We start from the raw sequence: 26,710 nt of genomic DNA, 5'->3' as shown, positions 1-26,710 counted from the left end.
GCACACGCCTCTTTCCTGATGCTCCTCCATCTGGGGAGTCCACTGCCTGGGCCAATGTCCATCTCCTCTCTCCCAGTTGCTTGGCCCTGTCCAGCCTCTTTCTGCTCTTGTTCATCCCTACGTGATGTTCACAGATGTCACTTTGGCCCTCTCATCTCATGGGATCCAGGTGCTGGGCCAGGTGGGGTGGGCGAAAGAACCCTGGGACCCTTCACAGCAGAGAACTTGGGAGCGGAAGGCCAGAGGTCACAGCAGAGGGTGATTCCCACCTTCCTCCCGGCCCTCTGTCAGTAGATCAAAGGGCTTTCTGTTGTTGTTTTATTTTCCTTTGCAGTGGCTTCTTGCTGAGGAAGCAGGCTGCAGAGCCAAGGCAAACAGAGGCCTCTGAGGCTGCTGCCTGCTTGTTGTGCTAGACTGAGCGAGCTGGAGGACCAGGCTGTGGTGCTGGAGGGGCGAGAGCTGGGGCCACAGGTGGGAGCTTCCCTCTTCTGAGTCCAGAGACCAGATGGAGGGCACTGGGTGCCAACCTCTGAGCCTGATGGATGCCATGAGGCCTGGGGATGTGGTAAAACCATGACATTGGGAGACTGGGGCTGGGGGTGCCAAGGCAGTTAGATCACAGCCTTAGATCCATCCCATGAATTGCTGTCCCCATTGTTCCCTAACTGGAGAGATTGGGAGAGCACTGGACTGGGAGTCCAGAAAGTCAGAGGTTAGAGCCTAGTTCTTCTTCGGCTCCAACTAGCTCCTGTTTCTGCTGTGGACTTTTATTATTATTGAATCCAGAGAAGAAGAAAGAAGGAGAGATAGAAACATCAATGATGAGAGAGAATCATTGATTGGCTGCCTCCTGCATGCCCCACAACCCTGGGCATGTGCCCTTGACCGCAATCGAACCTGGGACCCTTCAGTCTGCAGACTGACGCTCTATCTATCTAGCCTAGGGGTGTCGAACTCAATCAGAGAAGGGGCCAAAATCTAAAATCCAGCCTAAATCGCGGGCCGAATGGTTTACTGAACAGTCATAAACTGACAATGTCATAAACTGACAGCGGAGTGCAGTGATGACAGCGCGGTGCGGGCCACATTGCAAGGCCTGGCGGGCTGGATTTGGCCCGCGGGCCTTGTGTTTGACACATGTGATCTAGCCAAATTGGCTAGGGCTGCTGTGGACTTTTGACATCTTGTCTACACACTGGGAACGGAGGCTGCTTGCTCTCTGGGTCTCCTTCTGCCTCTAGAGTTGCCCCTAGGAATCCTGACCAGGGACTAGGACCACAAAGCTTTGAATTCCCCAGAGAAGAGCGCTTAGGATGCTTAGGAAGCCCAGGCGTGGCTGTTGATGGAAGTGGGGGTGTTGTTTAAATAAATTAAGAGCAAAGGAGGAAAATCCATCAGCATTATTTTTAATAGCTGGGATGATATGCATAACATTTCCTCCCTTTCATTTGATAATGTTTTTCCTTCTCCAAGGAGCTGGAAGAAAGCAAGTGTCTGAGGATTTGCTACACAATGAGCTCAAATAAAAATATGCTCTTCAAAAAGTGGTTGCTATGTAATTGAATTTAAATAATGGGCAATTTTTGTTTCTAAGTAGCCCATCCAGTATTCAAGCAAGATTCCAACTAGTTGAGAGGTTCGTGTTTGTTGTGTGTGAGAGTATAAAGAAAAAGAAAAAAGAAAAAAAACGGTCTCCCTGATAGTCTTTTTTGCAAAACAATGATGATAGTGTATTAGGTGAAGTTCACGTGTGTCTGCTGGTGAGAAAGGTATGGGATTAAGATGAAATGCTCTTCTAGAAGAAAGCCATTGAAAGGCATTTGTGGAGTCTAATGGCATTTGAACTTAATGTGAGAATTCTGGTTTCTGAGTCCCACAGGTCTTGAGTTCAGATTCCGATTCTGCCCCTTACCAGCTGTGTGACATTGGGCAGTTTTAAAATTCCTAACTGAGCCTCAGCTTCCCCATCTGGAAAAAAAGGGACAGCAAAGGCTGGAGCAACTATTTAACCTGGTGCTGGGTGTGGAGGGACCTACCTTTTTGGCTCTCCTCCCTTCCCTTTCTCTCCAGAAGCACAGAAAGTGCTAGACCCACAGACACTACCTCGTTTGATGCCCAACAATCCAATTGGGGTGAGATTTTTTAAAAACAAATTTATATTATTGTTATTTTTATTGATATTAGGGGGAGGAAGAGGAGGGAGGAAGGGTGGGAGAAAGAGAGAGAGAGAGAGAGAGAGAGAGAGAGAGAGAGAGAGAGAGAGGAGAGAGAGATATCAATTGGTTGCCTCCCACACATGCTCCAAACAAGGATTGAACCCGGGTATGTGCCTTGACCAGGAATCAAGCCTACTACCTTCTGGTGTATGGGATGATACTCCAACAAACTGAGCCACCCAGCCAGGGCTGGGGTGAGATTTTTAATCCCATTCTGTGGAGGGGAATCCCACAACAAAATGCTGCCCTCTGGGGCTCCCAACCTGCGCCGGAGGCAAGGGCTTTGCAGCTGAGTGATGGGTGAGTTAGAGGGAGCAAAGGCCTCCTGGTCATGCAGGGGCTCAATCCTGACTCTACCTAGACTTACTAACTTGGTCACTTTGGATGAGGCATTCAGTCTGTCTGAGCCTCAGTTTACCCATTTATAAGATGAAAATAGTAACACCCACCTCAGAGTTTAGTTTTGGGGTTAGGACAGGACTATGAGAGAGTGCACAGCATGCCTGCTGGCTGTGGATGCTTGGCAGAGCACAGCGGGCCTAGCGCTGCCCCTCATGCCCAGCAGGAGGGGAGACTCAGTGGTTACTGCATTGTGGCTCCCTTTGCTGATGTTGGGGTGAGAGATGGGAGTTCTTGGGGACCTCACGTTCCTCTGGCCAGGGGAGGCCAGGTGCCAGGTGGGGTGGTGACTGCTGGTCATGGCACCAGGCACTCCAGCACTGTTGGCATCTGCCTTGCCTTGTGGGAACTGGCAGGGAACATGCTGTTTTCACTCCCCACTCCTGGGTCCCTTCCTTCTCCATTCCGCTCACAGTCAGGAGCAGCCCTGTCCCAGGGCTGGTTCTCAGGCACATGGTGCTTCCAGGGAAGCTTGCTGGCTGGATCTTTGCTGCCTACCAGGCTTCCTTATCCAAGGAACCATGTGGATGTGGGGACCAAGCAACTCTCCCTCCTCAGCCTCAGTCGCTTCTCTGGAGAGTGGGCATTAATCACACCTGGCCCATCACTGCTGCTCAAGAATCCTAACTATGACTGTGATATTCCTGTTGCTATTGTTATCGGTTATGAGAAAGCATCTAGGGGGCCGTTTGGGGTTGACTTTGGTGTCAAGGATGTGGTTTGAAATGGCCTCTTTGTCTTAGAACAAGCTGTTTTGATTTATTCAACTGTGGGAATTTGAAAATGGCCCAAATGTTTCTTCCTCCTCTTGGTTTTCTCTCTCTTTAGCCTTTGGATTCTCTCTCACCCACTCCCACTCAAATCCCTCTTGCTCACTCGTCCATCCTCACACTGTTCACACATATTTTCTTAGATAAGTGCAGGTGGAACGTCAAATGACTCAAATGCTTCTCTTTAACCCCAGAGGTTCATAATCTCATTAGTACACACTCTCAAAATGTGCTTGCAAACTCAAACTCTCCTCCCTTTTTCCATCTCCCCCTCCCCAGCAGAGCCTGAGGTCAGGAGACCTTGTTCTAACTCTGTCTCTTTCACCAACCATGGCTGTGTGACATGGGCCAAATCACTCAACCTCTCTGGACCTCAGTTTCCTCTCTCCCGACAGAGGCATAACTATCAGTTTACATTTAGAGAGATGGTGAGGATCTCAGATGCTCAAGCTCAGGTCCTTTCTGCATCTTAAATGCCCTGACTCTGCAATGAGTGGGTTCAATCTTATTAGGCAGACGGTGTGCTGACCTGGAATTAACTTTCTAGCCTTTTCCTGGTATGAAGAGACATCATTTTATTTTGTGCCAGAAATTAACATGAGGTCAGGAGAACACAGAAAGTTCAAGAAGATGATTTGCTCTTGACTTTCGACAGGACATTGGTCTCGGTTTGCCGGAAACTTATCATTGTCTCTAATAGAGAAATGTGAAAAGGGAATCCGCCGATATTCCAGCAGAGGTGGCTAGAGCTGTGATCAGCAAACTGCGGCTCTTGAGCCACATACGGGTCTTTGGCCCCTTGAGTGTGGCTCTTCCACAAACTACCATGGCCTGGGCTAGTCTATGTTGAAGAAGTGGCATTAGAAGAAATTTTAAGTTTAAAAAATTTGGCTCTCTAAAGAAATTTCAGTCATTGTACTATTGATTTTTGGCTCTGTTGACTAATGAGTTTGCCGACCCCTGGCTAGGGAAACGGGGGCAGTGAGTGGTCCATTTGCATGGCCAGGTAGGGGAGAGGGATGGTTCTACCAGAAGGATCCGGTTCATTTTGTGTCCCTCTCACGCTGCCCAGTACAGAGAGGGTAGACTTTATGAGAACACCTGGGAATACTTCAGGTAAGCGCAGCCACCTTTCCCATTTTAGGGCCGGCGAACTGGGACACAATGGGGCCGAGTGTGTCACCCAGCATCTCAGGGGCAGAGCTGGGTGGCAGCCTGCACGTGAACTCAGCTTCTGACCACCAACTCACGCTGCCCGTCCTGAGGGGCATGTCCTGAGTGGGAAGAAACAAATTTCAAGATGGGATCTGAGTTTTAACCCCGCTCTGCACCAAGCTCATGATGAACCTTGGACGCACCTATTACCCTCTCTGGGCCTCAGTCTCTCACTGTAAAATGGAGGAGAGGGGCCAGCGGTCCCCAAGTCCCCTTCCAGCATGGCATTCTGGGGTTTGCTGGGGTGTTTGATTTCAGGCAGTGCTTAAGAACAAGGCTGCTGGGATTCAGTCCTGGCTTAGGAGCCAAGGGGCCTTGGGCAGGTTAACCCAGTTGTGTGGTGCTGAGGTTCTCCATCTGCACAGTGGAGAGAAGATTGATGCCTATTGTTTTGAGGGCTGAGAGGTAAAAAGCCTGGGACAATGTACGTGCACCCAGCCTTGCCAGCTCTTATTGTAGCTTTATGATCTGTCCGGGAAGACCCTTTCACTACCTGGCATGGAACGCCCTGCCCCAGAGTTAGTGACCTTGGCCATGAGTCACCACCATGATGCCTTTGGATAAAAACCATTCGGCAACCAGAATGCTTTGGGTTTCTTAACCAAGGTACCATCTTGGGCATTCCAAAAACTAAAGGGAAAACGACCTGGGATGACTTAGTTCAGTGGCATTCACCTTACTTGCAGCCATACAAGTAAAAGAAAGTTCATCCTGGAGCAGCCAATAGGAAGTACAGTGGAGCTGCCCTGTTGAAACAGGATGGGGGCTGGGCCTCCCACCTCCCCTTCACTTTGGTATCTCTCAGGGAACCCATAGGGAACCCATTTTGAGCATCCCACAATGATCAAACCGAGATTCCTAAAGGGACAGTAACTTACTCAGGAATCAGAAACAGGCCCAATTGCTAGACTCATTGGCATTAACAGTATCATTTTCCACTTTTTTAATAAGAGGGCCCTCCTGTGTTTCTTTCGGCCACTGGTCTTAATCACCCAGAGATGCGGCTCTCCGTATTGATACGTAGCGGCTGACATTTCTGAATTTCCTCTCCTGCCTCCTCACAGCCAACCACAAAGGCTGGGAGGTATTTATTGTTCAATCAAGGGACATGGGGCTTTTTATTTGGAAGCTTTGGAAACACAATATTTACCCAAGTAATCCTACCTGAGTCTGCAGGTGTTCGGAGACCTAGGAAAATGTATTTGACCAAAACCAATCCATCAATTTGTGCTGGGGATGAACCCCCCGATGGGGTGGTTGATAGGGGCTCTCAAGAGCCTGATGTAAATGAAGCATCTCTCCCCCCCCCCCCATACTCCCCCTCTTGCAGCAATCTCTCTCCCCCCACCCCCAATTTGGTTTTCTAAATCACATGGTATTCCTCCCTCCAAACCTAATTTCTGCGCGGATTTGGCCCGCAGTGACCTGCCACAGGAAGAGCTTTAGTGAGAATCGATAGGCGTGTGTCCCCGGTGAGGGCTCCACGCCGGCTGCATGTAAAGTATGCTAACGGCAAAAGTGAGAGTGATACTGGCAGAACGTCTGGGGCATCATCGCACCGTGGGTCCTCCTGCCCACTTTAAAGGCATGGTGCCCCATCCCAGGGAGACGTGCTGACTTGCCCAAGGTCGCACAGTGATTCCGAGGCAGGGCCCTTGGCCTTTAGGGTTCCTCGGCTGGGGCCCTTTCCAACATACAGAACCCGTCTTGACTGAAGCCAGCCTGCACTTTGCTTTCTGATAAAGATGTGAACCAGCTCCGCAGTGGCAGTGCCCGTGTAGGCAGAGAGAGAGAGACGGAGGGAATTCTGGGTCGAAGCTGGCTTCCAGAGTGCATGAAAGGCTTAGCTGCCAGAGCAGGTGGGGAGTGTCCTGAAACATTCGATCGGTGTCTATGGTGCCTCCATCCCAATGTGATGGGAGGTTTAAGAATGAAGAAGACCCGGCCGCTGCCTCCAAGTGTGGGAGAGACACATGCAAATTCAATTCAGCGCTGGCGAGGCCTGTGCTTGGCCTCACTGCACGCCGTGGGCTCTGGGAGTGAGTGGGAACACAGCCTTCTCCAAGCCGGACTCTGGCAGCCCCGCAGACGTGTTTATTTCTTCCTTTTCCACGTGGGAGGCCGGTGTCTGGCCGCATGGTTAAGCCGGCAGCCTCTGGGCAGTGCTGCCTGGGATTCAGATCCCCTTGTGACCTCTCAGCCCTAAATTCTTAGGGTAATTCTTTGTGCTTCCATTTCTGCATCTGTAGAATGGGGAGAGTAATTGAGCCTCTCACATGGGGTGGAGGGGAGACTTTAAATGGGATAATGCGAAGAACGGGCTTAGCTCCCCATCCACAGATAGGATTAGCAAGCAGCTTGCATTAGCTATTTATTTTAGATGGGGGTGTTTCTCTACTTAAAAAATAATATTTATCCCTTTCTTTCCCCCTGATTATAAAAGTCACATGTGTATATATGCCAGCTACCTAAAGAGACCCACTGGTAACATTTTGCTGTTATTCCCCCCCCCCCCCCCGCCTCCGTGCATTGTGTGTGTGTGTGTGTGTGTGTGTGTGTGTGTGTGTGTTGATTGGGCATGTTTTGCCAAATAATAATTTTCAAAAAATTTTAAATTCTATAAAATCTCATGTAAATGTAAAATGAACATGGGCAGGAGATTGATTGAGCCCATTCAAGTGGGAGCCAGCAGGATGGTAAAGCTGGTTCTCCGGAGTATTAGAGACCCTGGTTATATAGGCACTGGAAAAAGAATGCTGGAATAGGTGGCTGGTTGGGATACAAAACTGGTTATGCCCTATAGGGCAGTAAAATCTTAACCTTTGGGGTTATCTTTTCTACAAGATGTACAAACTCGCATGTGACTTCACCAGTGTTAAAGTTTACACACCTCTGAAATCCCCTGGATAATTCAGTAGTAGTAGGGGGCCTGCTGCACAGTGGTCGAACATGATGTGGAAAGACCGTCCCCTCCTTGGATCATTTTCCTCCACCCCATCTACGTACTCACTCTGAGCATACGCTGCAAAGCATTGTACGCCTCTCCTTTGACGCTTAATATTGCATCACGTGCATTTTTCCAAAGAAAGTTTTGAAGCAGAACAAGAATTCCCCAAAGGGTGTAAACCCAGCTTGATTGAGGCCCCGCTCCTCCCTGAGGGTCCCTGGGCAGCCACACTTGCTTCTCTCACCACTATGTTGTTTTTTTAACCATCAGTTTCTCTCTCTCTCTCTCTCTCTCTCTCTCTCTCTCTCTCTCTCTCTCTCTCTCTCTGTGTGTGTGTGTGTGTGTGTGTGTGTCTTTGTCTCTCTCTGTCTAGACTGAGTTTCTTGAAATCAGGGATTTGTTGAGCTGAACTGTCCTCAGATCCTTCTCTCCCAAGGACCTAATACCCAGCCAGGAGCAATTCATTTTGGAGATGCTCGCTGACCATGGGTGCTAAGAAGAATGGCCTTTGTCAGTTACCGTAGGTGAACCTTGTAGTTAGGAGCCAGCAGGCTCCTCTCTGAACTCAGCAGAAGGCTGTGTCCTTCTGTTGAGTCAAAGACACTCCCAACCCCCACACAGTGGCACAACCTTTTCATGCCCCTGTCTCCGGTTCTGCCTTTTGATTGTGTTTGGAGGGCTCTACATGTACGCTCAACCTAGGAAACCCATCTGTCCCTTCTCTGTGCACTCTGAAGAGTGAGCTCTCAGAGTTCCTGACTTTCTTTTCTTTTAATCAAGGTCTTAAAGGGGTAACAACTTCTTGGCCTTCAAGCTGGGAAGGGAGAAGTGGAGCTGGAAGGATTAATTTCTTCACTATGAATTTTAAAGCTCTCTTGTTCCACGTGTTGGGAAAACCCATCAAAATGCTAATGCAGCTGCGGTCCAACCTCTCTCAGACACCTCTCTGCACTAGAATACATTTAAGGGAGCTGGGAGGAATTACTAAGAATTGGGGTGTAGTTTTCCCAGCCCCACCACCACCCTGTGGGTTGTAAAGCCTGAGTTAATAGCCCCAGGTTGAGGAGCAGGAAAGCTGCGGTAGGCCTTGGGGTTGGCCGCTTCCCTCAGCTCAGGTTATGAGTTCTCAGCTTTCAGCTTCCTTGTGAGCTGCAGGGTGGCCAGTTTGGAAACATCTCTATTACTGTCATGTGGCTTTTTCATACGGTCATGGGTCACTTAACGACAGGGATGTGTTCTGAGAAACGCGTTGGTAGGCGATTTTGTCATTGTGTGAACATCATAAAGTGCACTTACACACACCTCGATGGTCTAGCCTGCTTCACACCCAGGCTACCCACCTATTCAGCATGGACCTGCATTGAATATTGTAGCCACTTATAACACAGCGAGTGGCCCGGTGCATGAAAATTCATGCACTGGAAGTGGGGCAGGGGGAAGGGGGTTGTCTCCCAGCCCGGCCTGCCTCCTCTCACAGTCCGGGAGCCCTCAGGGGCAGAAGGCAACCCGGTGATCAGGGGAAGGAGATGCCCCATCACACCTCTGCTGCTGCCACTACCAGCAGCGCAAGCCTTGGCCAGCCCTGGTTACCTGAGCCTCAGGTGGCCCTGGGTGTCTGGGCAGCTGCTATCTGAGGCTTGCCTGCACCTTGGGCTGGTCCTAGGCAGCTGGGGGGCTGAGGGGACTGGAGGACTCTAGAGGCAGGTGGGCTTGGCCTTGCCACACGCCTGCCATCCTATGGGGCTGAGGAGACTGGGTGCTGCCATCTTGTGGCTGTTGGTGCCGCCATCTTTGAGAGTGGGGCAATCAATTAGCATGTTCCCTCCTTATTGGCTGTGGGCACACCATCTTTGTGACAGCGTGAGGGTCAATTAGCATATTCCCTCTTTATTAGATAGGATGGTAAATATTTGTGTATCTAAACATAGATGAGGGACAGTCAAAATACAATATAAAAGATAGGTGCTACACTTGTATAGGACACTTTGAATGAAGCTTGCAGGACTGAATTGCTCTGGGTGAGTGGATGTGAAGGCCAGGACAGTCCAGTGCACAGCTGTAGACATTACCAGCACAGTACCCAGAAGCAACAGTGCATTTATAAAATGGCACGAGACTAAATCAAGCACAAGAGAAAACAATGCAACCAAGAGACGTGGTAAATAAACATGGGAAGAATGAGGCTGTTGCCAGCAGGACAAGGCATCTTGTTTTAAGCAAACTGTTTTCAATAAGCAGGAAGAGGACACTCTACAAAGACAATACAAAGCATAGTGAACATGTAAACCAGTAACATAGTCGGCCATTACCAGGATCAAGTATTGTGTCCTGTACATAATACACAATGCGATGCGTTCATAGGACTGGCAGCGCAGTAGGTTAGTCACAGCAGCAGCACCATGAGCATGTGAGGAATGAGTTACTCTGCGACTTCACTACAACGTCCTTTACGTCAACATATGGCACCTAGGACGCGACTAGTGGACCCAATGATGGCTGCTAAGACCTCTCTGGGCGATAGGAGTTTTTCAGCTTCGTGATAATCTCATGGGACGAACACTATATATGTAAGGCCCGTTGTTGACCCATATCGTTAGGTGGCGTATAACCATACTGCTGCTCTCAGCGGTAGAGGGTCCTGGGGGGACGCGTCCCTGTACATGTAAGACTGCACTGGGGATCCACGTTGAGTTCCTGAGCTGGAATGTGCGGAGGCTGAGTTAGGACCAAAGCCAACTTCAGCACTAAGACCGTCTCTGCCTTTCCTGCTCCATGCACCGGAAGCACCGGTTATTCTCGTGCTTTCGAACCCCCGGGTATCTTTGTGCAAACAGCCCAGTGGCCTGAGAACCTCTCAGATACGTCCTTGGGAGGATGGACTGTGGGTTGGTCTAGTGAAGGCTGGACACAGGTGAGATGGCTCTGGGGACTTGGGCTGAAAACAACGTTGTGGGTTCTGGTCCTCAGCCTGACTCAGTTCTGTGAGGGCAGACATGCTGCTGGCCTCTCTGAGCCTCAGGTACTTCGCTGGAGAGGAGGACACAGGCCGCGCGTAGAAGAGTATGTCTTTGTGTTTTTCATGTGTTTTCTCATTCAGAGGACACGGTGGAATAAGGGTGGACAGGACAGATTCCACCTTCAGGGACAGGTTTCTTAGCATCAGGCTTCTAAATCTGCTGGGCACCCCCTCTTGGCGAGAGTGAGGGAGCCTTACTTAGCAGACATTGTGGATGGAATTATTTGTGTTTTCTGTCTTCCTCTTCCCACCAACAGTGCACCCATGTTTAGTTACATAAAAGTGCCGCTGCTCACTTTCCTCATCTGCAGAAGGAAGGGGAAGAGCGATGATAACCCCCCCCCCCGCCCCAGCAGATGAGTATTATCTACAAGTGTGGGAGGAAGAAGAGTGACGATCAAGTGTAAGATGAACTCCAGCAGAGGGGTAGCCCTTGTTCTCACCTCCTTCTGCTAACAGGAAAGCACTTCCAGGCAGAACAGGACAAGAGCAAATGCAGGGCAGTGCCCTCTGGGGACAGGGGTGTCCCAGGCTCCCAGAGGCTACCCAGGCCCTTCCTGCTCAGCTGAGCATCCCGGTGTTGTCTGCTCACACGGGCATGATTGGGGAGAGCAGGAGAGACGCTGGCTGGCCTGTGCTGCCTGCAGCAGAGCCCAGAGCTGATGGGAGGCTGGGTGGAGGGGAGGTGGTTATTAATGACAGTTGCATTAAGAAGAAACAGCTTCACTTGTTAACTCACGTTGCTACTTCCACCCTCCCCAGGCCAAGAGCTAATGGACTCAGGTTGGGAGTTTCTTGCCCACTGGGACCCTGGCTAGCCATGCCAACGCCCACTGTGCGCTGCCCAATTAAATGTGAAGGAGCGGTTCTCCCTTTATGGAGCAAAAATAAATTTCAATCTTTCTGAGAATGGCATGGCTCCCCACCCCCCCCAGCCCCACAGTGACCCAGGAACACAATTAGCAGGCCGATTCAGGGACTCATTATGGGAACAGGGTGAGGGGGGCTGAGTGAGTGGGCGGGGAAGACACTCTCCCAGAGAGACAAGGGCAGGTCGAGAGAAGAGGCAGAGGCAGATTGCGGCTTCCTTAGGGGCTGCCCAGGGAATAGCTGAGATGCAGGACACAGCAGGAAGTCCTCCTGAACTGGCCTTGGCTCCTCTCCCTCTCCCCCAGTCCCACACTGTGCTGCTAATTTAAAACAAAGCAATACAGAGCCCCGGCTGGCTTCGGCTTCGTTTTGGAACCTTACACTGCAGAGCTTTTATCTGTCAGTAAGCCCTGCATCAGCTGGCAGTGGCTCAGCCTGGATCCTGGGGCTTGGCATTGGTGTGGGGACAAAGGGCCCAGAGCTGAGCCACCTCCAGGGTCTCTTTGGGGACACTACCCCTTGTTGGAACTCAGGAACAAGAGTCCTGTGGTCACAGGGCTCAGAAGGATGGCAGTTCCACCTAGGAGCCAGGAAAAGATATAGTGGCCGAAGGAGAGAGGGAAGGGAAGAAGGGAGGAACATAGGGAAGGAGGGAGGGAGGGAGAGAGAGAAGGAGGGAGGGAGGGAGGGAGGGAGAGAGAGAGGGATCTGGGAAAAGCCTCATCACTGGACTCATCAACTCCCTTCATCCTTTCCTTGCTGCCTCTTCCAGGAAGCCTTCCCAGCTCTCTAAAATTCTACTGGCTTGGAATCTAGGAGATTGAAAGATTATAAAATAGTGGTTTTCAGTGCTATCTGGGAACTCAATATATAAAATATGAGAAAGCCCAGTTGCTGTGAATTAAGTGTTAGCATATGTCTGGGTTGTAGACCCCTGAGGGAGGAAGGGGGAGGGAAGGAACCACTGGTCATGGCTACTATCATTTCTGCAGTAAGTAGCAAGCAAATTCTATTTTACACAATTCCTGCTTCCTCTCTTTATTGACTGCTTATGTTGTGCCAGGCACCTAGGGAACCACTTACAATCTGTTAGCTCATCTCATCCCCAGCTCAGGCCCGCCAGGTAGAACTATGGTTGTCCGCATTTTGCAGATGAGTTCGGTGTGGCTGTGGGTCTGTGTGTATTGTGAGGACCTGAAGCTGGGAAACCAGGGATAAGATTATAAAAATCTCCGTGTGTAGGCAAAAGGAGACCAGGGGACCCACTGGAGCAGGAGGAAGATGTGTTGTGCCACATTCATGGGCTCAGTCCTATAACCAAAGGGAAGGGAGCCTGTTTGCAGCAGGCACGCAGACAGGCAATGGTGAGGCCGATCCAGGCAGAATGGGCAGGGGTGGTGGGGATGGAGAGTCAGGGATGATTTGAGAGACACGGATGGAAGAGGAACAAATATTGGGGAAAATTGAGAAGAGTCTTTGAGGTGGGTGTCAGGTATGCCGGGGCCTCTGTTTTTGAAAATTCGGTAGGCTGTACACACATAGTGTGTGCACTGCCATGTATAAGTCCTATTTTAATTTAAAAACAGAGTGGGAGCCATTGGGGTAAAAGTAGAGTAGGACACATCATTACAGTCTCTCACCTGGGTGTCACCCAAGACACCAAAGTGGCGCTCAGAATTTCCCTTATGACCCGAGAGCTGGTTTTCCTCACACAGTGCACGTTTGCTTTGTTTGGAGGAAGAGGAGGAAAAGGATCTGAGTTCTGAGTTGAACTTTGCGACATGGGAGGAGTTGGCCAAGAGTCATCACATTTACTGCCGTTGATGAAGTTCTTTCAATATTTCATGGAGTCTGAGGCGCGCTTTATTTTTTAATGTTTTAATGTCTCTGAAACCAGGACACATCGATATAAAAAGGGACATGTCATAATTAATTAACTGACCGTGTGTTCTTTCTTAGAAACCCATAAAATACAACCCAGAGTCTTATATTCAAAAAATAGGATAGTGTATGGCAGGCTCTCTGCTAAGTCTTGTGTATGCATTCCTCATGCAATAACTGATAATATGAGTTATCAGATGTTGTGAGCCCTTGTTCCCAGATAAGAAGTTGAGGTGTGGAGTAAGAAAGTCCTTGCTCGGGGTCACCGAACTAGTTAGGGCTGGACTGGGGACGTGAGCCTGTGCCACCTCAAATCTGTGGGATCTTAAGTACAAAGCAAGACCACGTCTGTGACCTGGAGGGTGGTGCCCCTTCCTTCCCACAGCCTGGGATCACCAGGCCTACAGCGAACGCCAGCCCCCGGCTCACCGTCCTGCAATGCTGCCTCCTGTCACCCAGCGCCAGTCTCCCCTCTTGGCCTTAAACCCTGGGATTCTTTTCTCCCTCCCAGGAGGGCTCGGGGTCCAACATCTGCAGTGACCTCCCTCCTCCACAGAGAGGAGGGGGCTGAAATGAGATCTCAGGGAAGAGGGGGGAGACATTCCGAGCCCAGCTGGTTTCTCTCACACAATAAAGATTTGCTTAAATGGGAATTAGGATTAGTGCTGGATTTTGCCTCTCCTGGCAGAATGGTAATAAACTAATCTCCTCTCGGGCTGCAAGAAAGCAGGATTCCTGTGAAGACAGGAGACAGCTTCGGGCTCGGGAGTGCAAAAGCTGGAAAGTAATGTGGTTATTGACAGGCCTACTCTCGCCGCCGACGCGCAGCCCCCAGCGCCTTCCCCGAGCGACTGCGGCCTTTAATTTCGTTAATGTGCGACATTCACCCGGGCTGCGTGGCTGACAGGCATGCTTGACATTAATACGTGTTCCTCCCGGTCCCCAGAGCTCATAAAAGCTCATTATCAGTTCTGAGCCAGTAAATGTAGTTCCCGGCTCAGGTGGGCCCGAGTCTTCAGAAATGCCCCCTGGGCAGCGAAGCAGCAGCCATCTGCGTGAGCCAAGAAATCTACTCCCCTCTTTGTCCAGGGGACTCATAGTCCCAGGCCACTGGGCGGTGACGGGCACAGCCCTTCTGCCAAGAGAACCCTGGCTTCCAATTTGCATCCAAGAGAAAGGGCTCCTTCTGCCCTGCGATGGGAGGGGAATCCACCCAGCATTTTGGGAAGGCGGTTTGTCTGCACCCAGTCAGAAGTGGACTGTGCAGAGCCTCTGCCCAGCCAACCCACGTCTAGGCTTTGGAACTGCATGGACGTTTCCACACAGAGATGGGGCGGGGCGGGGTGTCACTGCAAGGTTGCAATGGCCAGAAACATCAACACCCCACATATCCACTGGTGTTTCTCAGAGAGTGGGTGCACTCAGAGAGGAGGAAACTATATTGTGGTCCACATGCACTATGGGGCACTGTGCAACTGTGAAAACAGCTCCGAAGGTCTGTATCGTGTCACAGTCATGGGTAGACATGATATCCCTGATAAGTGGCCTTGTATGTAGAACATCTGTGGCAAGATCCCCTTTGTATAAAGTCACACTGTCTGCACGAGGGCTCACATAGAATGAGACTTAGAAGGGCACACAGTATAAGGTCTTTGCAGAGATTCTATCTGTTAATTAGGATGCATGGGTAAGGAAGAACTTTCAGTGTGTAGTTAGAAAATTGTAATATGCATGTTATATACGCTGAGTGGCCAGATTATTATGATCTCTGAACGCATAATAATCAGGCCATTCAGTGTATATCCTATATAACAAAAGGCTAATATGCAAATTGTCCCCTCAATCTGGAGTTCAACCAGCAGGCAAGCCGGCCAACGGCCCATGTCCCCTCCCCCTGGCCAGCTTGGCCAGACCTCACCCATGCATCAATTCATGCACCGGGCCTCTAATACACACACACACACACTGAGTGGCCAGATTATTATGCGTTCAGAGATTATAACAATCTGGCCACTCAGTATATATCATGAATTCCTCTGATTGCAGCCTTAGTCTGGCCCCCAATGCATGAGGTCCCCAGGCTGACAATGTTTGGATGAATGAGGTAGAGGTAGAGGTAGAGGTAGAGGTAGAGGTAGAGGTAATATCCTCCAGCCAAGCCCTGTTCCCCATCAGTTAGCAGGGAGTCCTGAGAATGCCCTCTGTGAGGACGATGGACTGCAGAGCAGACCTTTCCCTCAGGGCTCTCCTGCTTGCACCTCTCTCACTGTGGAGATGACACTTGCACCAGGCTTGACTTCCTAGGGACCCGAGTTCTAGTCCTCATTCTGCCCCAGTTCAGAGCTAGGACTCTGGGCAAGTTAGTTAATGTCTCTGAATTCCTGGTCCTCATCCCTGAAGTGATAATACTTTCCCATGGACTTGGAGAGGGTGTCAGGATGCTTGTCATAATTGTTTGAGGTAGCCTGAAACTCGATCAGGGCTTCCACTGTGCAGCCTGTCCATTGAGGGCAGTGGAGCGGGGAGGGGGAGGTTGGGGAACTTGGCTCTGCCCTGTCTGCTGTAAGTGTTGCTTTTGTTCCTCAGCTGTGCACATGAATGACCTGGTCCCCTGGGAGTGGCCTCAGCCCTGGCAGGCAGGTGTGTGGCTTGGGCACAGTGAATTTGACCCTTCTCCTATGACCTGGGACTCAGTCATACTGACAGAGGACGTGGGAGGGCTGGGACCTTGGCCCCTGCACTCTGGGGCTGAGCTGTTTTTTCACCACCAACAGCCCCTCCTCTTATGACTTATCTCTTCATGGATTCCAGATCTTGAAAGTTTTGTTCTGCCCCAAAACCCTGCTTTCATTAGGCAATGATTAATCCCCTTTCACATTTCAAAATTACTCAGAGCGCCGTTTTTTCCGCCCAAGGAAAATGGAGTTCCCACACCAAGTTGATAATATTCTAGCCAGAAGCAAAGACACGTGATGCGATATTGTAATTAGCATGCTCTCAAAGTCATCGCATGGACGTTGCACAGGCTCTGGGGCTGATGGTAGCAGACGGAAAATATGCCTTAATCCCATAGGCACTGGGGATGCCATCCTGGGAACCTGTGTGGGTCTGGGTGCTTAGTTCTGTCTTTCTGGCCACGGGGACCCTGTCTGGCTGCTGCGCCTGCAGAGGTGCAAGGAGGGAGCGTGCACTCAGAGAGTGAGTGCATATCTGGACTGAGCTGGCCCCCAGAATCCCCATGCCCTGCTAACCCATGCCTTCGTAAAGCTTATTTCTCTCTCTTCTCCCTCCAGAGTGTCTCCTGAAGCCATCATCAGAAAGAGACTTCAGGAGAATCCTGACACCCCTGAAAGGAAAAGATCGGTTGGAAGAGGTATGATTTTGGTATCATGGTGGAGTAGCATCTCAACGCATTCACATAATAGGGTCTGATCTCCTCTCCTCTCTTGCTGCCCTCCAAGCCCGCCCTCCCTGCATGAGAGAGCTCTCAACTCGTGCTGGGGAATGCAGGGCAGGTGAAGGGTCGCTTTACTCCTGTTGCCACCCCAAATGTATGTTCAGGAATGGGGAGCAAATGTGATGTGTGAGGAGAGAGCTGGTGCTCAAGTGGGGTCTCATGAGGCTGGTTGCTCTGTTGGGGGGGCTGCAGGTCAGGGTTGCTCCTGAGTCCACCCGGGAAGCGAGGGCCGAGGGATGGGAGGGAGGGAGCCCCTGGAGGGAGCTGCACCAGCCGCCTGATGGCATTTGAAGTTTTGGTTGCTTCTGCTGCCCGTAGTGGGGAAGCACTGAGTTACTATCCTCATCACAGAACCGAGAGTCCTCTGCTCTCCCAGTTCATCCTCTCGCTTTCCGACTGTGCTGGCTGGCCAGCATTTTCCCAGCTGACATCCAAGGCAGGTTGGCAGCTCCCTCGGGTAGGTAAAGCAGGGCCAGGCAGAGGCCCGAGTGGACAGCCTCATTGGAGTGGCTTGGCCTGGCACTGGTGTGGGCTCTCTCTCACCCCCTCGATAGCGCCTGTGCCCTGCAGCACCCCAGCCTGGCCAGCTCTCAGGCCACAGTGTTAATTGTAAGCCTCCTGGCAGCAGATGCCCTATCCTCACAGGAAGCTATTGCCTTATCACAGCGTCTGGATCTTGCATGGCTTTCTTACTCAGGGGAAGGCTCTGAAGTGAGTCGGAGAAGGCGTAACTTTCCCGGGACCTTTCTGCTACGGATGTTTCTCTAATCAGAGGAAGTCGGGGGCCTGGGTGAACAAAGGGAAAGAATATCTTTCTTTTAAGTGTATTTTTATTGATTTCAGAAAGGAAGGGAGAGCGAGAAAGAGATAGAATCACCAACAATGCCCCACACTGAGGATGGAGCCCGAAACCCAGTCATGTGCCCTGGCAGGAAATCGAACCATGACCTCCTGGTTCATAGGTCGATGCTCAATCACGGAGCCACGCCAGCCAAGAATTTCTTTAAGTGCATTAAAAAGAAGCAAGTGTGCTCTTGTTTCTGAGCTACCTTCGGGGGGTGGTGCAGTCAGCAGAGTGATTTAGCTTCCCCCTGTTGTGAGCCAGGAAACAGATCATTGGTAGAGTCACAGGAAAAAAATCAAAGGTGATCAGATGGCCACAGGCAGACAGGCATGTGCTGTTGTGGGAGTGTGTCCTGGGGTTTGGGAGTCAGACGGGTGGAAGCCGAGCCCCAGCTCCGCCTTCTCAGTAGCTGTTTGACTTCGGGCGAGTGATTTGATCTCCCAGAACCTCAGTTCTTGGCAAACCACTGGGTGGTTGTGAGGGCGAGGAAACTGCCAGCAAGGCCTACCTGTTTGCTTTGAGCGATGGCAGTCCCCTGGACTAATGTGGCTTCCCAAGGTGACCTCTTTGAACAGGCTCAGGCTCTTGAGATGTGAGAGCTGGGTGTTATGGCCAAATAGTGGGGTTACCCTGGAGACACATACCTCTTTCCGTGCCTGGTCTAAAAAAAGGTCTGAGTATGGGTCCTGGGTTATGTCAGCTCTCGGTTCTGAGAGCTGGGGGCCATCTCAGGTATGAACTGAGCCTTTATCCCGGGGTTTACACTTGGCCCTGATGATCTTCCCTGGACCCTTTCTGTAGGTAATAGCTGATCCTCCTCACAACCTAAGAAGCAGGTATTAATACAATTTTTATAGGTGAGGACAACTAGGGTTCATAGAAGTAAATTACTCCAGGTTTCACCTCTAAAAAGCAGCAGGTTCATTAGGACCCAAACACAGGGCTCTGGCCCCAATGGTAGTGTGCTTGCTCTATCACCCCACAGCACCCACAATGGCCACGTGGCACCCTGCACACCTACAGAGCACACACCAGTGTGTGCCCGTAGCTGCACCCACAGCACCGCAGTGGCTTCCCGTGGTGCCAATGACAGCATCCCCCACCCCCCAGTTTTCTCTAATTCTGACTGGTAGGGCACAAGCCCTGGGTTTAAGCACAGGAAGGGGCCGCAGCCCCCAGACCTCCTCTGCCTTCCCAGCTCCCCCCTCTCTGTCTGGGACACGTATGCGAGGGGTCAGGAGGACAGGTTCTCACCACCCATTTCCTACTCACTCAGTGCAACACCTGCCAGAGTGCCTGGCCTCAGGCCAGCCTCACGTCCACATGTGACACAGGGCAGCTCCCTGGTCCTCTTCTCCCTTCTTGGCCATTTTTCATCCCAATCCTTTTCCTTCTTTTCTTTTTCAAGTTGCTTTACATTTACCCAGGAAGGTGCATCCCAGGGCCACATATCTGTTGGTCCTTAGAGGAGGCCAGGTCGCTGGAGTGTCCCCTCGGGGATGCCCCGTCTCCCCGGCATGCTTGGCTGTGAGAAGGCCAGGTAGACCCATTGCCATGTGGGGTGACCTCCTTGACATCATGAGAGAGAATAAGAAGTCTTCCTTTCCCCCCTCTAAAGAATGAGTAAATGATTGCTTTTCTGTGTAGGCAGCAACACTTAGCAGAAAGCCCCCTTAAGAGGCGTTTCTTTGTTGTTTTAAAATAATGACATATGTCCACATTGTGAATCACCTCTGAATTTTGAAACACCCACCCGGTAGGGCAAAGAGGGAGGGAAGGAGACCCCAGTTGCAGATGCCATGACAGCATTGGAGGGGCCACACAGCTGTGCAATGGCAGAGATGGGCCTCGTCTGCCAGTCTTCCCAACTGGTGGTCACTTGGCGCCTCCCAGCTGCTTCTCTTTTAGTTAAAAGTATAAACTAGTAGACTTTGATGAATAGTCCTGGAATTCAGGAGCGTGTCCGGATCTGCTGGCAGTGTTGTTAGCTGTGGTAGTTTGTTACCTGCCCAGAGCTGCTGATAGGAGAAGAATGACCCATGCCATTTTTGGGGCTTCGGGACTTGTAGAGGTGTCTTCCTTTCTGGGGTGTGGGCAGGGTCGTGTTAGAAAAGGAAGGTACTGTGGGATCAAGGAAGGACATTGGGCTCTGGACACGGGCCTTTTTTAAAAAAATCAACTTATTTTCAGAGCAGTTTTAGGTTCACAGCAACACTGAGGGGAAAGTGCAGAGTCATCAACATCTCCCCACCAACACACACCTAGGGCCTCCCCACTACTGGCATTGCAACCACAGTGGGACGTACAGTGTATTGCCATCGGCGAACCTACGTTGACACATCATTATCACCTGAAGCCCATCCCAGGTTCACTGGTGGTGGTGTACCTTCCATGGGTTTTGACAAATGTATGATGACATGTGCCCACGAATAGAGTACCACACAGAATAGTTTCACTGCCCTAAAAATCCTCTGTGCTCCGCCAATTCATTCTTCCCTCCCTCCTAAGCCCTGGCCATCACTGATCTTTTTACTGTCTTCATCATTTTGCCTTTTTCAGAATGTCGTAGAGTTAGAGTGATATAAGATGCTGGCTTTTCAGATAGGCTTCTTTCACTTAGTAATATACACTTGTTTCCTCCACATCTTTTCATGACTTGATAGCGCTTTTCTTTTTCCATTTTTCTTTATTGTGGTGAAATATATATAACCTAAAATGCACTATTTTAGCCACTTTTAAGAGTACAGTTCAATAGTACTAAGTACATTCGCACTGTGGTACAACTGTCACCTCTGTTCATCTCTAGAACTCTTTTGATCTTGCAAAAATAATCCTACACCCATTAAATAGTAACTCCCTGTCCCCTTCTTTTCCCAGCTTCTGGTAACCACCTGTATACTTTCTGTGTCTATGATTTTTGTTACTCTGAGTACCTGATATAGGTGTAATCCTATAGTATGTGTTTTGTGTATGTGGTTTATTTCACTTAGCATAATATCCTCAAGTTTCATTCATGTTGTAGCCTATGTCAGAATTTCCTCCTTTTTTTGTATGTGCTTAATTAAAGTTTGCTTATCCATTCATTATCGATGGATACTTGCTTCACAGTTTAGCTATTGTGTGAATAATGCTAAGTTTATTTCTTTTTAAAGCTGAATAATATTCTATTGTCTGGGTGTGCTATGGTTTATTTATCAATTCATCTCTTGAAGGACACCTGGGCTGCTTCCAAGTTTTGGCAATTATGAATAAAGCTGCTATAAATATCTGTGCACAGGTTTTTTGGTAGACATACGTTTTCAACTCATTTGGGTAAATACCAAGAAGCGCGATTGCTGGGTCATACGGTAAAGTGTGTTTAAATTTGAGGGAAACTGCCAATCTACCTTCCCAAGTGGTTGTACCATTTGCATTCCCACCAGCAGTGTATGAGGGTTCCCGCTGCTCCACATCCTCCCAGCATTTTGTGTTGTCAATGTTTTGGATTTTGGCCATCCTAATCACTGTGTGGTGGTATCGCATTATTGTTTTAATTTGCAGTTTCCTAATGACATATGATGTTGAGCATTTTCTTTCTTACATGCTTGTTTTCCATCTGTTTATCTTTGGTGACTTGTCTGCTCAGGCCTTTTGTCATTTTTTAATCTGTTGTTCATTTACTTATTGTTCAGTTTTAAGAGTTCGTTGCTATTTTGGATAACGGTCCTTTACCTATCTATCTTTTGCAAATATTTTCTCCTAGTCTTTGTCTCCTCTTAATAGTGTCTTTCATGCTGAAACCAGTTTGGCTCAGTGGATAGAGCGTCGGCCTGCAGACAGAAGGGTCCTGAATTCGATTCCGGTCAAGGGCATGTACCTTCGTTGTGGGCACATCCCCAGTGGGGGGTGTGCAGGAGGCAGTTGATTGATGTTTCTAACTCTTTATCCCTCTCCATTCTTCTCTGTATAAAATCAATAAAATATATTTTTTTAAAATAGTGTATTTCAAAGAGCATCCTTTAAAAAATTTTAATAAAGTTCAGCTTATCTTTTTTTTTTTTTAATGGATAATATCTTTGGTATTGTATCGAAAAAGTTATTACCCCAAACAAAATGTCATCTAGATTTTTCTTCTGTGTTGACTTTTAGGAATTTTAGAGTTTTGCATTTTACATTTAGGTTTGTGATCCATTTTGAGTGCATTTTTACAAGGATTATAAGATCTGTGTCGAAATTCACTCTTTTGCATATGGAAGTCTAGTTGTTCCAGCACCATTTGTTGAAAAGACTACCTCTTTTCCTTTGTATTACCTTTGTTACTTTGTCAAAGATCAGGTGACTATATTTATGTGGGTCTATTTCTGGGATCTCTGTTCTGGTTCACTGATTTATTTATTATTTCACTACTACCAGGCTGTCTTGATTAATGTAGCTTTATAGCAAGTCTTGAAGTCAGGTATTATCAATTCTCCAACTTTGTTCTTCAATATTGTGTTGACTAGTCTGGGTCTTTTGCCTCTCCACATAAATTTTAGAATCAGTTTGTCAATATTTACAAAACAACTTGCTGAGATTTTGACTGAGCATGCATTGAATCTGTAGATCACATTGGAAGGAACTACCATGTTGACAATATTTAGTTTTCCTATCCATGAATATGGAATGTCTATCCAATTATTTATTTCTTCAATGTATTTCATCATAGTTTTGTAGCTTTTCTCATATAGATCTCTTGCGAATATTTTCTCACATTTATTCCTAAATATGCTATTTCTTTTGGTGCTAATGGAAATGGTATTGTGTCTTAAATTCAGACTGTACTTGCTCATTGCTGGTATATAGGAAGCAATTTATTTTTGTATATTAACCTTGTATTCTGCAACCTTGCTTTGCTATAAATGCTTATTAGTTCCATGAGTCTATTGTCAAATTTTTAAAAAGATTTTCTACACAATCAGGGCATCTGAGAACAAAGACAGTTTATTTCTTCCTTCCCAATTTGTAAAACAAAACAAAGCACAAACCTGTTAAAAAAAAAAAAAAAAAAAAAAAAAAAAAAAAAAAAAAGCTTCCTCCTCAATAATAAAAGAAAAATGTGTCTTATTATATTAGCCAGGGCTCCCAGTACAATGTTGAAAAACAGTGGTGAGAGGGGCCGTCCTTGCCTTGATCCTGAACTGAGTGTGAGAGCTCCTGCTTTCTCACCGCAAGTATGATGTTATCTGTAAGTTCTTTGCAGATGTTCTTTATCAAGTGGAGGAAATCCACCTCTATTCTTAGATTGCCAAGTTTTTAAAAAACCATGAATGGATGTTGGATTTTGTCAGTTGCTTTTTCTGCACCTCCTAATATAATCATGTGGTTTTTCTTCTTCAGCCTCTTGATGTGATGGGTTACTTTAGTTGACTTTTGAATGCTAAACCAGCCTTGGATACCTGGAATAAATTCCCTGGCTCTGGTCTATAATTCTCTTTACATATTGCTGGATTTGATTGGCTATTACTTTCTTGAGGATTTTTATATCCATGTTAATGAGAGATATTGGCCTATGGTTTTCTTTGCCTGGTTTTGGTATTAGGGTAATGCTGACTTCCTAGAATGAGTTATTAAATACTCTTTCTGTTCATATCTTCTAGAAGAGATTGTGGTGAATTAGTATAATTTCTTACTTAGGTGTTTGGTAGAATTCACCAATGAACCTATATGGTCCTGATGCTTTCTCTTTTAAATTAATCATTGATTCAATTTATTTAATAGACACAGGCCTATTCAGATTGCCTATTTCATCTTGTTTGAGTTTTGGCAGATTGTGTCTCTCAAGGAATTAATCTATTTTATCTACGTTAGTAATTTATGGGCATAGAATTAGTCATAGTATTCTTTTGTTATCTCTTTTTGATCATTTAAATTCTTTATTGTTTAAAATATTACATAAGTCTCCTTTTTCCCCCAGTGACCTCTTCCAGGCCACTCCCACCCCCCAGCACATGCCCTCACCCCCCTACTGTCTGTGTATATTGGTTCTGCTCATATGTATGCATGCAAGTCCTTTGGTTGATCTCTTATCCCCTCACCCCCGCCTTCCCTCATAGGTTGGACAGTCTGTTTGATGCTTCTGTGTCTCTGGTTTTATTTTTGTTCATCAGTGTATGTTGTTCATTTTTATTCCACAAATGAGTGAGATCTTGAGATATTTATCTTTCTCTGACTGGCTTATTTTGCTTAGCATAATGCTCTCCAATTCCATCCATGCTGTTGCAAATGATAAGAATTCCTTCTGTTTTACAGCAACATAGTATTCCATTGTGTAGATGTAATTGTGTTTTCTAATCCACTCTTCTGCTGATGGGCACTTAATCTGTTTCCACTGTGTATCATGGCTTAGTGCAGATGTATATGTGTACGTGGGGGAATATCGAGTGGCATCGGGGCTGGAGATTGGAACCGGGTACAGAGACTCCAAGGACCCTGAATCCTTATTCTCCGCACGGAGGTGAACGTGTGTGGCAGAATCCCCTTGCATTGGGTCTGGCTGGCTAAGTGGATGTCCTCTGAACTAACTGTCTTGTAAGCCTGATGTTTATTAAAGATTAACTATAACAGTGCATTCATTGGAAGCTTACATACATATTAAAATTCATCAGCGACTATAGCGATTGTTAAGAACTTAGGGCAACAAAAATATTTTTTTAAGGCAGAGTGTTCTATCACTGACATTGTTTAGAATTGTCAGCTTTTTGTGTTGCTTTTGTTTGTTTGCTTTTTAATTATCTACAGACAATTCCTCCCCTATGGCCTACAGATTGCTCCCACTACCCCACCCTTGGCACGCCAATATGGAGGTGTTTCCAAGTGGGTTGTTGCTGGGGCTGGGGGAGGGGCGGAAGGTACATAGGAGATCCTGAAGAAGAGGAAGTCCTATGGCTGGTCCAGCACTATGACCAGGTAGCTTCCAGTTGGGAGAGGTGTAGGAGGGCTTTCCAGGGGTTTTGTATAGGCTGAGGGGGGTGCGGGGTGGGGTAGCTTGGAGCCAGGTGTACAGGAGACCCTCAGTCGGTAGGTATTTGGCTCCAGTTCCTGACGGCTCCAGTTATGAGTGCCATTTGGGTACAGAGTCTAGTGTTACAGAGAGTCAGGCACTGAAAGCTTCATCCTCAGGGTGACAGTGTGCCCGATTGGATCTGATGCTGTGGTCCTCTTGGGGTCATTCCAGCCTTGTGCAGAGGGATGCCTGCCTCACCTTCCCTCTCCTTCTCTTTCCCTTTCAGCCATGCAGTCCTTGGAGGTGGCCAGTCTATAAAAAAATCTCATAAATACCAGGAGATAAGGATCCAGGGCTTTTGGTTTTTATTTCTGCCCAGACTCCCTACAGAGCCTTTTTGGTGGGAAATGTCCCTTTGGAGCTGAGATTTGCCTCCAGACTTCAAAGACAGGGCTTCTTAGGAACACAGGGCATCTGTTTAGACTGAACTTGCACCAAGAGGCAAGCATGTCCACAGGAGAAGGCTGGGCAGAGCAGGAGGGCGCAGGGTTTGCTTTCTGTCTTGGGGAGCTCCCAGGCCTGTCCCCGCATCCTGCAGTGCGTCCTCTTGGCTGGGTGGTGGCTCTCAGTAGGTGCGGAGGACTGGGGAGCAGGGGACCTCAGGACCAACGGAGGCCGGGCTTTGTGTTGCCTGCTGTTCACATGCCACCCAGGCCTATGACCACAGGGGCCTCCCCAGCCAGGAGTAGCCAGGAGACTCAGGGTGACAGGAGTTCCTCCAGCCAGGAGGGCCTGTGACCCTCAGAAGTCACTTTCCAGCTGGGATTTCCCAACCCTTGGCATTGGTACCAACTGGTCCTTCTTTACTCTCTTTCTCCACCCCTTCTTTCCCTCTCTCTCCTTTCCTCCTCCCTCCCTCCTTCCCTGAGCATCTCTTGGGATACCAAGATGAAAAATCCCCAGTCCCTGGCTTCAGCATCTGATAGAAAAGTCTGATAGAAAACCTGATTTGCTCAAAAGGTAAGACAAGTTGACGGTTCTGTGTGCGTGTGTACGCTGTGGCTATGAAGACAATCAAACAGCGTCACAGAGAGCCTGGAAACAGAGGAAGGAGAGGTCATTCAGCCCCCCATCTCCGGACGAGAGGCCCCCTCGTTTCCTGCCTTTGTTCCCGCTCCGGCGCACGTTAGGCAGCGGTGCCTCCAGAAGGTCCGTGCTGTCCGGCTTCCTGCTTTTCTCTGCTCCCCGTCCTGCCGCTTCGCAGCTGCGCCGGCCTTCCTGGGCCACACTGGCCCGGGACGTGCAGCTTGTCTCTGCCGCTCAGGGCCTCTGCCTCTGGGAGGAGCAGCCAGGCCTGGTCAGTTCAACCACAGGACACCCCGTGACACTTGAACTTGGTGTAGATGCTGAGTAATTGTTTGGTGGAAGTCCCATGCAACGTTGAGTCCCCACCCTCGGCACGCCAATACAAATCAAAAATGATTTGTTGTTTGTCTGAACCTTAAACGTAATGGAGTATCCTGTATTTCACCCAACAGTTCTATGTCCGGAGCGGCTCTTTGCATGTGTTTGTCGATGCTGTTTTGTTGGAGGACTGAGAACACGATCTGGTGGATGGGTCTTCTTTCTCATTTTGGGGGAACACCCTCCCTCACTTGAATCTCTCCCTTCTCTTGATCGTGCCTCTCTGACCACCCCCATCGGCACTGCTCTGTGGCTTTGCACACTTGGAGGTCATGGGGTCTGGCCCCGATGGCCCCCCTAAGCACATCCCTCCCCCAGCCTCTTTCTGGGAGCACCCAATGATTACAGATGTGGGGCTTGCTCCCTGTGGGGCGGAGGGGGAGGTGTGAAGGAGCACTCCCTCTTGGGCCCCTCACACTGCTTTCTCCAAAGCTCATCTGCATCGTTGGCAGTGATGGCTCTAAGCCATGTGTCCCTGGAGCAGAGGGAGCAGAGGTTCGAGGGTCCAGAGGTTGCAAGCTCAGAGGCTTCCCTCGCACCCCCCTCCCCCACCCCACATCTTTATCTCCATCAATGAACTTACTTTTCATTCTAAGGCAGCCTCGGGGTGATAAAAACATACATCTAACTGGAAGACAGTAGAAAACAAGTGATTGACTGGAGACAGGGA

At 48.8% G+C, this 26,710-nt stretch overlaps 1 protein-coding gene across 3 annotated transcripts in view; it reads left to right on the top strand.

Annotated features, from left to right (window-relative positions):
* TSPAN18 (tetraspanin 18) overlaps positions 1 to 26,710 on the top strand; it is a 139,336-nt gene that overhangs the window by 13,048 nt on the left and 99,578 nt on the right. For all 3 annotated transcript variants that reach the window (XM_084894499.1, XM_084894496.1, XM_084894497.1), the window contains exon 2: positions 16,608 to 16,687. The gene's annotated coding sequence lies outside the window, so the exon portion shown is untranslated. The remainder of the gene's footprint in view (positions 1 to 16,607; positions 16,688 to 26,710) is intronic.

The sequence above is a fragment of the Pipistrellus hanaki genome (assembly GCF_964339955.1).
Source record: "Pipistrellus hanaki genome assembly, chromosome: 9".
NCBI classification, from domain to species: domain Eukaryota; kingdom Metazoa; phylum Chordata; class Mammalia; order Chiroptera; family Vespertilionidae; genus Pipistrellus; species Pipistrellus hanaki.
Note: the sequence above shows the minus strand (reverse complement) of the source record. Positions and strands in the feature narration are given on the sequence as shown.